General features: G+C 43.0%; 1 pseudogene; it reads right to left on the minus strand.

Annotated features, from left to right (window-relative positions):
- Window positions 1–8,100: 8,100 nt before the first annotated feature.
- Window positions 8,101–8,608, minus strand: LOC130873933 (biorientation of chromosomes in cell division protein 1-like; annotated as a pseudogene).
- Between the last annotated feature and the right edge of the window lie 4,417 nt (window positions 8,609–13,025).

Here is a 13,025-nt window from a genome sequence, read left to right on the forward strand (position 1 = left end):
TGTCCCCCTTTTCATTTCTGACTTTGTTAATTTGGGTATTATCTCTCTGCCTTTTGGCTAGTTTTGGATAAAAGTTTGTATATTTTATTGGTTTTCTTTAAGAACCAACTCTTTGTCTTATTGATTCTTCGTATTGTTTTCTTTGTTTCTATTTTGTCGATTTCAGCTCTCAATTTGATTATTTCCTGTCATCTAGTCCTCTTGGGTGAGTTTGCTTCTTCTGTTCTAGAGTTTTCAGGTGTTCTGTTAACTCACTAGTGTGGAATTTTTCCAGATTCTTTATGTAAGCATTTAGTGCTATGAACTTTCCTCCTACTACTGATTTTATTGTGTCCCATAAATTTGGGTATGATGTATGGTTATTTTAATTGAATTTCTTTAATTTCTCCCTTGATCCATTGGTGACTCAGGAGAGCATTGTTCAATTTCTATGTGTTTTGGGGCTTTCTGAAATTAGTGTTGCTGCTGAATTCTAATTTTAAGCCATGCTGAGCTGATAAGATACATGGGATTATCCCTTTTTTTTTTTTTTTTTTTTGATCTGTTGAGGTTTGCTGTGTTTCCTACTATGTGGTCAATTTTTGAGAAGGTTTCAGAGGTACTGAGAAGAAGTTATATTCTTTTACATTTGGATGAAATATTCTATAGATGTCTGTTAAGTCCATTTGAGTCATAACATCTTTTAGTTCCCTTATTTCTTACTAAGTTTCTGTCTGGCAGTGCACATCTGTGTTCTCAAGGACTGACTATTGGCAGGGCATTCTACTGATAGTAGAGGTTTGCCTCCTCCTGATCTGGTTTGCCAAGCCTATCAGCAAGACTGCTACCTCAAGTCACCCCTGCACAGAGTTTCTATGCAGTTCAAAACCGGCCCTCTACACAATCTGTTAGCCTGTATCTTTTTATAGGTGATTTGAGTCCATTTATATTAAATGATATTAATTACCAGTGATTGCCAGTTCCTGTTATTTTAGTTTTCATTGTTGATGATGTCATTGCATGTGTTTTTCCCTTCTTTGGGATTTGCAGCTGTGAGATCATCTACTGTCTGTGTTTTTGTGGATGTAGCTAACTTCCTTGGGTTAGAATTTTCCTTCTAGTACTTTGAGTAGGACTTGATTTGTGGCTAGGTATTAGTTAAATCTGGTTCTGCCATGGAATATCTTGTTTTCTTCATCTATGGTGATTGAAAGTTTTGCTAGGCTGGTATCCATGGTCTCTTAATGTCTGCATAATGCTGTCTGCATAATGCTTTACCAGATCTTTCTGGCTTTCATTGTTTCCATTGAGAATTCTCGTGTAATTCTGATAGGTCTGCCTTTACTGCCTTTAATATGCTACTTGACCTTTTTTTCTTTTTTGTTTTTTTCTCTTAATATGATGTGGGAAGTGTATATGTGTTGCTTTTATTGGTTAATGAATAAAGCTGTTTCAACCAATTTCAGCCAGTGCCTTAGCAGAGTAAAGCCAGGAGGAAAATCAGAACAGAGACAGAGAGAGAGATTAGGCAGAGTAAAAGAGTTGTCAAAGGAGAAATATGCTGGAAAAACTTACCAGTAGGCCACAGTCTCATGGATATACATAGATTAATAGTAACAGGTTAATTTAAATTATAAAAGTTAGCCAGGAATATGCCTAAGCTATTGGCCAAGCATTATTGCGATTAATACAGTTTTTGTGTGATTATTTGGATCTGAACAGTCAGGAAACAAAAGAGCAGTCTCCAACAACAAAATAGTGCCCAAACGACTGGAGCTAACATGCATGGCCTGCCACCCATTTTGGGTCTGGGACCTTGTACACCCACTCAGGGTTAGGAAGAAAGTAGCTGATACCATGCCAGCAGCTCAGCACTCTCTGCCTGGGCAACTGACTGGATGGGGACTGCTAGGCTTGCACAGGCAGGAAAGTATGGCGGTTTCCCTCTGCCATATACAGAGACATTTCCAGGCCATGCAGTGCACTGCATGGCAGATTTAGCTTTTACTCAGATAAAAAGGTTTATGTTCTGCATACTCCTTCCCAGAGTTGAGGTGGTGAGCACAGCTCCTACCCGGCAGTCCCAGAACTGGTGGTAAAGGTACCTCCATCATATTGAAAGGCTGAGAGAGGCAGAGCCAGCATCCAGGGCCACTGTGACTACATTGTTTACCATTTTTAAATGCTCCTTGCCAGAAAATAATTGCAGATATGCAATAAAGACAGATTCAGACTTAAAAGACATCTAAACAAGTCACTGTGTGTTAAAAAAAAATATATGTAGGCTTGGGGGACAGAAGAGAAAAAAGTATAGATAAAAGAGACAGTAAACGTAATATAAAAGAGTATACAGTCTAGATGAAATGAGTAAAGAAAAATAAGCCACATAAGAATGGAATATACACAGAGTCTGGATTATGTATATTATTGTGTTTTGTTTGAATTTTTTAATGGCAGAGAGTCATTTAATTCTAAGGGCTGTTAAGTTAAACAAACATAAGGTATCTTGACTTCAAATTTTGGGTCTAAGGATATGTTGCTTCGGAAAAGAGGTTCTGCTTTTGTTTCCACAGAAGATGAGAACCTATGTATTCCTTTCAGGCTAATGTGGTTTGATAGAACAATATCCCCTGAAATTCTCCAGGAAAAATACTTCATCCAACAAAAAGTAGGAAGAAGTTTGGAGAAAACTATGACCAACTTTCCCAAAGTGATTGTTTATAAATGTCTGTTTTCATTTAAAAGGGATTGGGTATAAATAGTTAAGTCAACCTCTTTTTTTAAAAAAATAAGGGAGATATGATATAGAGATGAATACTTTGCATTGGTATGGATTTTGGTCTATTGATACACACTTAAGTTTGGTTTCATTTTACTGTATATATGTATTTTTGCTCTTGTTTAAGGTATTGTGCTTGTGCAGCCCATACAAAAGATGTGATATATAGTTAAGAAATACAGATTAATAAATAATCATCTGTAATAGTCAAAATGTAGACATGTTATTTATGTTTTCTAGCTATATAGAGATATATGTTGAAGATTAAGTAGATAATCTTCAATACTCCAAAGACCTACAGAATATGGCATTTAAAATGTTTTAAGAATTTAGACTTTTCTTGACAGTGAGACATGTCTGCTTTTGGCAGCACCAATTTCTTCAGAAAAGTGATGTATATTGAAGAAACTCTTTATGGAATTTGCCTTCAATATGACAAGGCTAGCTATTTGGAAAAGAAACTGCTCTTGCCTGGACTTCTTGATGGTATGTTGTATAAACTGAACATGCAGAACCCGCAGAAAATTGACTGCTGAACTTGCCTTAAAAAGGTGAGATAGTTCTTCAGGGTTCCTGCTTCATGAAAGAGTCTGCCAGCCATTTTGCAGGACATAGAGGAAAGTGACTGATAAATTGACAATATAGGCAGAACAGATCTTCAAATTTCCTGATTCATGGAAAAATCTGCTGGATACCATGGGCCTGTAGGCTGAAGATGGATGCCCCAATGGTATAGAAGAACTTTGGGTGACTGTCCAAGTATTGAGATGTCTCTGTCAATTCTAGAGTTTTGGAGGTTGCTTACAATGCACTTCCTGTTTACTTAGGTGATATTATATCCTTCTGGGGTCTTTGAAGAGTTAAAGACAGACACAGTTTTCCTTAGTTATGATAAAAAATAGATTAGATATAAAAATTTAGTTTCACAAAGATAGGATAGATGACATAGTATTTTCCTTAATTTGCCAAATGCTAATGGACAAAACAACTGTTTTGTATGTGTAATTTTACTATGTTAAAATTAAAACCTTCCTTTTTAATTAGACAGAAAAGGGGAGATAATGTGGGAAGTCCTTCTGTATATGTGTTGCTTTTATTAGAAAATGAATAAAGCTGTTTCAGCCAATGGCTTAGGAGAATAAAGCAAGGCAGGGAATCAGAACAGAGAGAGAGAGAGATAGAAAGAGAGAGGAAGAGAGAGAGAGGGAGGGAGGAGTCAAAGAGTTGCCATGTAGTTGCTGAAGGAGAAAGACACCAGAAAACCTTACTGGTAGGCTACAGCCTCATGGAAACACATAGATTAAAAGAAATGGGTTAATTTAAGATATAAGAGTTAGTCGGGAATATGCCTAAGCTATTGGCCCAGCAGTTTTGTAATTAATACAGTTTCTGTGTGATTATTTGGGTCTGAGCAGCCAGGAAACAAAAGAACAGTCTCTTGAGAGTCTTTATTCCATCTCTTGTATTCTGCTGTTCTGACACTGGATCCCTTGAAACTGGAGTTGCAGGTTCTGAGCTGCCGTGTAGGTGTTGGGAATTGAACCCCCATCCTCTGAAAGAACAGCAAGTGCTCTTAACCACCAGTCCTATGGTTTTTAATTCCACCTTTAAAGCTTGATATTGTGCCCAAAGACACAGAGCTCTGTAAAGGAATATAATAATGCAAACATTTACATGCTATTGAAATTTCCAAAGAATTTAATCAATATAACTCTATTAAATGTATTTGGAAATGTGCTGGCTGACTTCTGCCTGTCTGGCTATTTATAATATTTATAATATGCACACAGGTGCATTTACTAAGTCTTTCTAACATTATAATGTTGTCATGGTTTGTGCAAAGCCCTACCCCCCTCTGACTCGCTGCTGGGCTGCTGGGCAGGCTGTTAACAGACGGGGTGTACTCCGCACCTTCCAGCAATGCTAACCGACTTCAGACTCCAGTTCTCACCTTGTTCTTTTGAAGATAGGAGGTGATTCATTTTCTGGTTTCAATGAATTTTGTGCGTGGAATTTCTCTTGGGCTGAGCTTTTGAGAACTGAGAAGAGGGCAAGGTGCTAAGCATAAAATTACAGAAGTTAGGAATGTCTGGAGTTGGTTTCTCCTCTCTGTGGTACTGGTAGGATGCCTGACAGAAGCAGCTTGAAGACAGGTTTACTTTGGCTCACAGTTCAAAGAGGATACCCATAACTACAGGGGAGGCATGTTATCCCTGGCTCTGTCACCCTGAGAAGCAAGGAAGCAGAGAGAGCTGGGGTTCTGAGTGAAGCTCTGGGTGGACTCCCATAGCAACAGGTCCCCCAAGCTCTCCCCTCCCCCACCTCCCATGCTCCCAGCCTCCAAAAACAGCACTGCAGTTCAGGAAGCAAATGTAAAACACATGGGCTAGTGGGGGACACTTCACATTCGACCTTCCTGGTAATGTTCCCCCCAACACTGAGGTGCGCTTCAGACTGTGGAAGTCGTCAGTGCGGAAACCCTCATAGTCCCGTGAGGTCAAATCTGAGGCTCAGTCTCTCTGTGACTCCATTCTGCTGAGTTGCTAAGTGGACTGGAAACTACATTGTTTAGAGATCAGAAACCACTTTGTCTCTTTTAAAGAACCTTAGGGTGACATTTTAGCACAGATGTTAGAGACAAGCAAACTGCTTCTCAACCTTACTTTGCTTTGCAATGTTATAGTCTTCATTTGTGAGCAAGCTTTATAGCCTTTAGAAGCTCCGTTCCATCGCACGACATGTTAGGGTAGCATTGAAACTTGAAAAAAGAAAAAAAAAACTACATAAATCATTAGCACGGCCACACAGTGTAGACACATAACTTATTGTGCTATACTGATCGCTATTATTTTTCTCTTAGTGAGCTGGGCTGGGCACACAATAGGCCAATAAATCAATAAAGTCTCCTGTCTCCACAGTGTAAACAGTTGTTTCCGTTTCTTCCCTACTGTAGCCTTCACCAATGGAAGGAGCAACAGCTAAAGCGACTGTTAAAAAGAAACCACATGTGGAGGTCTGTTCAATTCAAGGACTAAAGAAAGCACTTAGCATGCAGATACTCAGAGGAGGAGGCGGCGGGCTGGCTACTCGCCGTGGTTGAGGGATAGAAAGAATCCCCAACACCTGACTCCAGCTCCCCTGGAGTCGGCCGCCTTTCCTGCCCTGCCTTGGCTGAGCTTGCACAGGCCTTTGCATCAAATGCTGACACGGAGCTTTGTGGTCACTGCCACCGCCACCCACCCACATCACCCCCATGAAGGGGCCTTATGTCCTCCTGCCAGCCTCCTAAAAGAGGCGAGATAGGAACACCGCCGTTTTTCTGGGCTGCGTTGTAGACTGGAGAGGCTTTTCTCTGTTTCTTTGTTTGAGAACTCCCACTCTGCCTACAACAATCAAGTTTGTTGATCAGAAAAAAATACAGAGTTCTAAGAGGAAATGTCAGTGGACCGCCGGTTTCAGAAGGGTGTGTGTGGAGGACACACACTGCCGGACAGCAGAAGAGCGAGCCACTCTGTCTGGGTTATAGCATGAGGGTGATCAGAACCCAGAGCCGTCTGTGAGATTATAGAATTTCCCCCCAACACAAACCCCAACACACTTGCCAGTCTTTTACCTGCTTTGTGACATTAAGGTAATTACTTAGCCATTCTAGGCTTGAAAGCAAACTATTTTACCGAGGAATTGCTATTTCCCTACTACATGCCCCGTGTATAGATGTTGATCAGTGACATCCAGGACAGAGGGCAAGAGCAAGAGGCTGTCATCGGGGATGGTTTCAGCAGTCACAGGCAGATTGCAGCAGTCTCCATGCCTCTGCATATCCTAAACTCTCGTCCAGACCACAGATCAGCACAGAGAGCACAGAGAGCCCCAACACCCATATTGTGCAAGCTGCCTCAGAGGTCAGGAGAGGACACCAGACTCCCTGAAGCTGGGGTGGGAGGTGACTGAGTAGCTGGGCGCACAACTGGGGTCCTCCACAAGAGCAGAATCTTAACCTCTGAGCCCCCTTAAGTCCCACGAGTTCTTATTGGTATCCTTTAAAAGTGAGCACTGGCAAGTGCAAAGAACGTGCACTAAAACCTGAGAATTGCTTAATGATCATGCTGCTTCTACTCGGTGAACGCTATACACTAAATATAACAACACAGGAAACATGGCATGCTTTCAGTTTCCCCCGCACACAGCGTCTGTCAACAGTTCACATAACTGTAGGGCCGTGTCCTTATCTGTTCTCAATTTCAGTCTCTTCACACTTGCTTCTATTAATTCTTTTTTTTTTAAGCTGAACATTATAAATACAAATTTTATTAAATTTCTTTTGTTATTCACATAGAAAAGGCTGCTTTTAACTTACACACAAAAAATGGAGAGCTCAGAATTTCCACCATCTTGATAACCATTTTCCCTTTCTCCAACGGTATCCACCATCTTGATAACCATTTTTCCTTTCTCCAATGGTGTCTACCATCTTGTTAACCATATTCCCTTTCTCCAATGGTGTCCACCATCTTGATAACCATATTCCCTTTCTCCAATGGTGTCCACTGTCTTGATAGCCACTATTAATTCTTTTAAAAGAAATACCTGTTGAGCCATTCTGGACCCAATAGCATCACCATCATCACTGTGGTCATTTCCTCCTCCTTTTTTCCCCTCCTTTTGTGTGTGTGTGTGTGTATCATCAAATGACTTCACTATAAAATGTGCTACTTATCTGCAGCTGTTTTTCTAAAAACACAAATATGAGAACTGAGCGCCACATCACGAGAAATTGCCCTGCGGCTATGGGGACCTGGACAGAGGTGGCCAGGCTTTCCTTGTACCCCAAGGTACCTTACTTGTACCTCATTCACTCCAGGACTCCAAGCTGCCTCTGGCCAGGGAAGGAAATTGCTAAAGGGCTACAGGTATTAATCGCTGCACATCTCAGCCTGGAAATCTAGCCACAATACCAAAACCCACGAACAGCTGCTGCCGTTCGCCTTTGCTGCCCTGACCTGCTAGCCTCCAGCCTGGCTTCTTCACACCGCGCAGGATACGCCTACCACTCACGTGCAGGGGCCGTGTTCCAGGCTAAATGTTTGTTCAGGACAGCCCAGGTCAGGTAGTCCTGAAACCCATGTAGGGTCTATTGAGGTCACACCCTTGGAGAGGCTGGTCAAAGGCAGCATAACGCCTGAGCAAGTACAACGTCCCACCACCCAACTTGCTCTCCATCCAATATGAACACCACCCCAGTCAAGGCTAAAATCTTGCCATCAGTGAGCGACTAATATTCGTATGAACCAGGAATCCATTTCTTTATTAATTGGCGCTTTCCAAAGGTGTCAGGCATATTCTTAGGAAGCTTGTTGAGATGGTGCTGGAGGATTCTGGCTTTCAGGTTCTGGAGCGGGAGCTGGCACAGCTTGCACTTTCTGGGCTGCCGGGGGAACTCGTGGACTGCTTGCTCTGTCTGTGGTTTGGGGTCCAGTACTTGAGAAATGATCCTGTCTTCTCCTTCTTCCAACACGCCTGACTGAATCACGCTCTGCCTCAGCCCATTTCACAGCTGGTTCTTGTTCATTGCAGGATTCCATTTCTTGTTTGTCCAGATGTGTTGACACAAAATTATCCACTTTCTGGCTTGCTGTCCACTTCTGCCAAGTAGTCCCGGGGGATGGTGAACACGCCACGGCTCCTGAGCTGCTTCACGATGAGAGGGATGAACCGCAGATCACCTACCGGAGGCAGCGATGGGGGGCTGACCAGGCCGCCTGACCCACTGGAGTCCACGGCCGGTGTGGGTTCCGAGGCCAGCCCCTCCGCAGCTGCTCCCGCACCTTCTGCCATGGCCGGCCGGGCTCAGCTGTTCCTTTGGGAGCCGCGGGCTCGGCTGTGCAGGCACGGAGGGCTCCCGAGGCGGCGACGGCAAGAGGCTGCAGAGCCCTGGGTGCTTCTCCCGTCCACTTCTTTTTAAATGGGGTCTTATTATTGCGTAGCCCAGGCTGGCCTTGACTCATAATCCTTCTGGCTCAACCCCCCTGGGTATTTTGATTACAGCAGGCACCACCACACCCTTCTGTGTTTGTGACCTATAAGGAATTCTGACAGATTGTAGGTTTTTTTTTTTTTCAATTTCATAGGACGGGAAGCAAAGTAAGATAAATTTGAAATTTTGTATGTTGCAGTTTTGAGCACCTTCTGGTAGAAGTGGGGGGGTGCTCCACTTTGAGCAGTGTTAAATTTCAGCTCTGTGGTTTCCTTTTTGACGAGAAACTTTCCCAAAGACTCACTTCTTCCCCACAATTTTCAACCAGATGTCTCTCTCCTTCTCCTCACGTATTTAATACCGGGCACCGTAGGATCCAGGACGCACACAGCACCTCCCACACCATGAGAAGACATTTCAGAAATCCTGGTCAAGGACAGTCTTCCCGACCAGAACAACCGCGTCTGGAAGGGACTGAATCACTCCAGCCCTGAACTAAACCGGACGTGAACGAACCAAACTCCTCTTTATTGGTTAGGAAAAATGCTCATGGCTGTTCAAACACTCCTACTCACACAAACACGTTTACACATATGCTAGGCAAAGGCTTGGCAGAGACTAAAAAATTAGTAGGCCCCCTGTCTCAAAAAACCGAAAAAAAAAAGAAAGAAAGAAAGAAAGAAAGAAAGAAAGAAAGAAAGAAAGAAAAAAATTTTAGTCGGCCAAAACTGGAGAGAAGTTCCCAATGAAAGATGGGAAATGAGCCGTGAATTAATGAGCCATGGCACAAGATGCAAGCTCAAATCTACAAGAAGGAATAACAACATTAAAAGAGCAAGGAAAAATAAGGAATCATCTATTTGTGTGTGTATGTATGTGTCTGTATGTATGTGGATATGTGTGTATGTATAAGTATATGTATGTGTGTATTTATGTATGTGTGTATGTATACACACAGATATATAGAATTTAAAATGTATATGACTTTTAAACAAAAAAAACTGTTTAAGACAGGAAATGTAATAGCCTAGTATAAAGTTTTTACAATCTTTAACTCAAATACAGAAAAAGCAAAGAGTTGAAACTTGCAGATATGAACAGAGCTTTTAAGCACAAGACTCTCTCTATGAATTCGTACAATGTCAGCCTTTATGTATTGTTAAAGATGAATATTTAAATGCCTAGAAAAATCACAAGAGATCCAACTGATAAAGCTACAAAATGAAGAAATGAATTAAAGTGGAATATCAGAATTTACTCAAAGAAGGAAGAAAGCAGCAATATCAGAGGCAGAAAACAAACAACATCAAATCCATATAAACTAAAAGTTAGACAGGCAGTGGTGGTGCACGCCTTTAATCCCAAAACTTGGAGACAGAGGCAGGTAGATCTGAGTTAAAGGCCAGCCTAGTCTATAGATCAAGTTCTAGACCAGCTAGGGCTGCATAGAGAAATTCTATCTCAAAAAATAAAGACAAGCTGGGCGGTGGTGGCTCACGCCTTTAATCCCAGCACTCGGGAGGCAGAGGCAGGCGGATCTCTGCGAGTTCAAGGCCAGCCTGGTCTACAAGAGCTAGTTCCAAGACAGGCACCAAAGCTACAGAGAAACGCTGTCTCAAAAAACAACAGCAAAAAAGAACTGAAAGAAAGGGTGTAAATGATTAAGACATAAGATATCTCTATTATTCAATTTTAATATTTTATTACTCAGATTTTCATTCATGCACATACTGTGTTTTGATCAAATCTGCTCTTACTTCCTCCCTCCAATCTCCCATTCCCCCTTACCCTCCACTTGCCCTCCCAATGAGTATGCTTTCCTTTAGCCCACTGAGTCCACTTAGTGCTGCCTGGATGGCCATGGGTCTGGTCATGTAGGAACATGGGCAGCTATCAAGGGCTGATTCTCTCATCAAAACTGATTCCCCCTCTCCTACCAGTCATCCATTGCCAATAGGTCCTCAGCCAGGGGAGGGATTTCACGGGCCCCTCTCCATCTGTGCTGGGTTTCACGTGGTCCCGTGTGGGTCTGTACACCATAGCCCCTGTGTGCTCATGTGTGCACCGACCCTGTAATGTCTGGAAACCCCTGCTTCATAAGAGCTGCTTACTACGCCTGGCTCTTACAAGCTCCCTGCCCTCTGGTGTGTGCTCTCCGGGCCCTGGGGGCAGGAGTCAAGCTATCTGCCCTCTGGAGTGTGATGTCTCGGGGCCCTGGGGGCGGGAGTGTGATAAGGACGCCCCATTTAGAGCTGGGCTCTAATTCCACGTCTCTCGTGCTCTGCATTTGCTGTTTGTGAGTCTCTGTATTAATTTTTAATGGAAGGAAGCTTTTCTGGTGAGCTTTGAGAGCCTATGGGCACAATGGTAAGTACTTAGGAAGAGTTTAATTGTGTGTTCATTTAGCAGGATAAAAGTAGCGCGAATAAAGAAACATTTTCCATGATAAAGCAAACTAAAGGGACCTGCTACCGCCAAGACCTCCCTACAGACAGCACTGATAGGAATTACTTTGGATTGAAGAAAAGCATCGTCAGTTTTTAACTTTTTTTGCTTGGCACACGGGGATTTAACACCGAGCCTCCGACATTCTAGGAAAGACCTCTACTACTGAGCAGCATCCTGATCCCCAGCTTTTAATTCTGTTTCATTTTCCTACTTAACACGTGAGTGTGTATGTCTGTGTACACATGGAAACAAAACAGTATTTGTTACTTAATACACAGGGCAGAAGGAAATTCAGGAGAATAGAATTGTTGCCTAGCGAATATAAAACGTTATCTTCTAAGGCCTTGAGAACAGGGCCCTTATATCCACACATCCTCCTGCATCTCCTCAGTATTTCCACTCAGTGGCATGTTCACTTAGAAACACTAGAAGGGAGGCAGTTAGCAAATACCAGGACATTTTGGTTCAGAGTTGTGTGAGGCCAAGACACTTTCTGCCTCAGAAAATGCCAAGCCCAGGGGATGCAGTTAAAAATGGTTTGATGTCAGTACTACTTAACATTTTTAAATATTGCTTGACAGAATTGGGGGAGTTTAGTATAGAAGAGGAAGATTGGAGTTAGCCTCAATCATCCAACATGTATGTATTGCATTTCTCCTTTACGTGGGGTACAGAGTAGATAGGATCCAGCTTTCAGCCTGTTCTTCAGGTGCTTACAGTGCAGGGCTTGGAGGAAGGAACACAGATAACGGCAATGCACACTGTTGACTCTTGTGATAGGGTTGAGCACACGGGGTGCACACAGCCAGGTCTGTGTTCAGCCATCAGAAGATTTGAAAGCTTCTAGGACTGCTTACTGGGATAGGAGGAATGAATTTGTGTGAGCCAGGTAAATGTATGTAAGGAACAGGGGACATGACAATGAAGGCGGTGGAGGTGGAGGTGGAAGCGGGGTGACGGAAATAGTCTAAACAGAGGGGACTTAATGTTAGGAATATAGTCAATGCCACACTGCCGCAAATGGCCTTACTGTGTTACCTAACACTTATTACACTTGTTGGGACACGAGTGTGTGGGCAGAGGGGGCACTTACTGGATGTATGGATAATTGGACAACATAATCCAGTAATTACTGTGCAAGCAAGAGATGAGAGTTATTGAACCAGAAATTCCACGAAAAAGGGCTTTCTCTGTCCTTTCAGCTTCCAGAGACAGCTTGTGCTGATGTCGGAGGGGAAATCTGGGCTTGCGCCCCTCCTGTCTAAGTAGGTCAGTATTTGCTGACACTGTGGAAGCCTGTGCTGGTTCTCAGTCTGCTAGAACACCGCACTAATGAGGAGCAGGCCACGGGTTTAATCCCCTCTTGGGCCTCTTAGCTTCTCTCTGTTCTGTAGCCGCAGACGGCACCCTTAACCCTGTGCTGTGCCTTCTCAAAGGCCACTGGCTAGTCCAGAAGGCTGATAAGACCTCTTGGACAGATTAGAGAAAACTCATCACCACTGAGCCCCTCACAATTGTGAGGCTTCCTGGGAGAATTTCTGTGACCTGGCTTCATCAATGTGATTGTGGATTGTCAAGAATGCTCAAAGCATTTGCTGAGCTCTCATTGTACGGCTCACCTCAGTTCCTGCTGAACGTCTGTAAAGGCTATAATCAGAAAATTCTCTCTTCTTCATGAAAACTAAAAAGATTTACCAAGTATCTGTGGAACTGGGAGGGTCTCGGTAAATTCTCCAGGAAGAGGACGCAAGGCGCTAGCCCACACACATCAAAGTTCAATTCCAAACATCCATATATAATGTGATCATTTTGCAGTACAGTCCATGGCCAGAGGTCTGAGCTGGA

This window comes from Chionomys nivalis, chromosome 4, assembly GCF_950005125.1.
Source record: "Chionomys nivalis chromosome 4, mChiNiv1.1, whole genome shotgun sequence".
NCBI classification, from domain to species: domain Eukaryota; kingdom Metazoa; phylum Chordata; class Mammalia; order Rodentia; family Cricetidae; genus Chionomys; species Chionomys nivalis.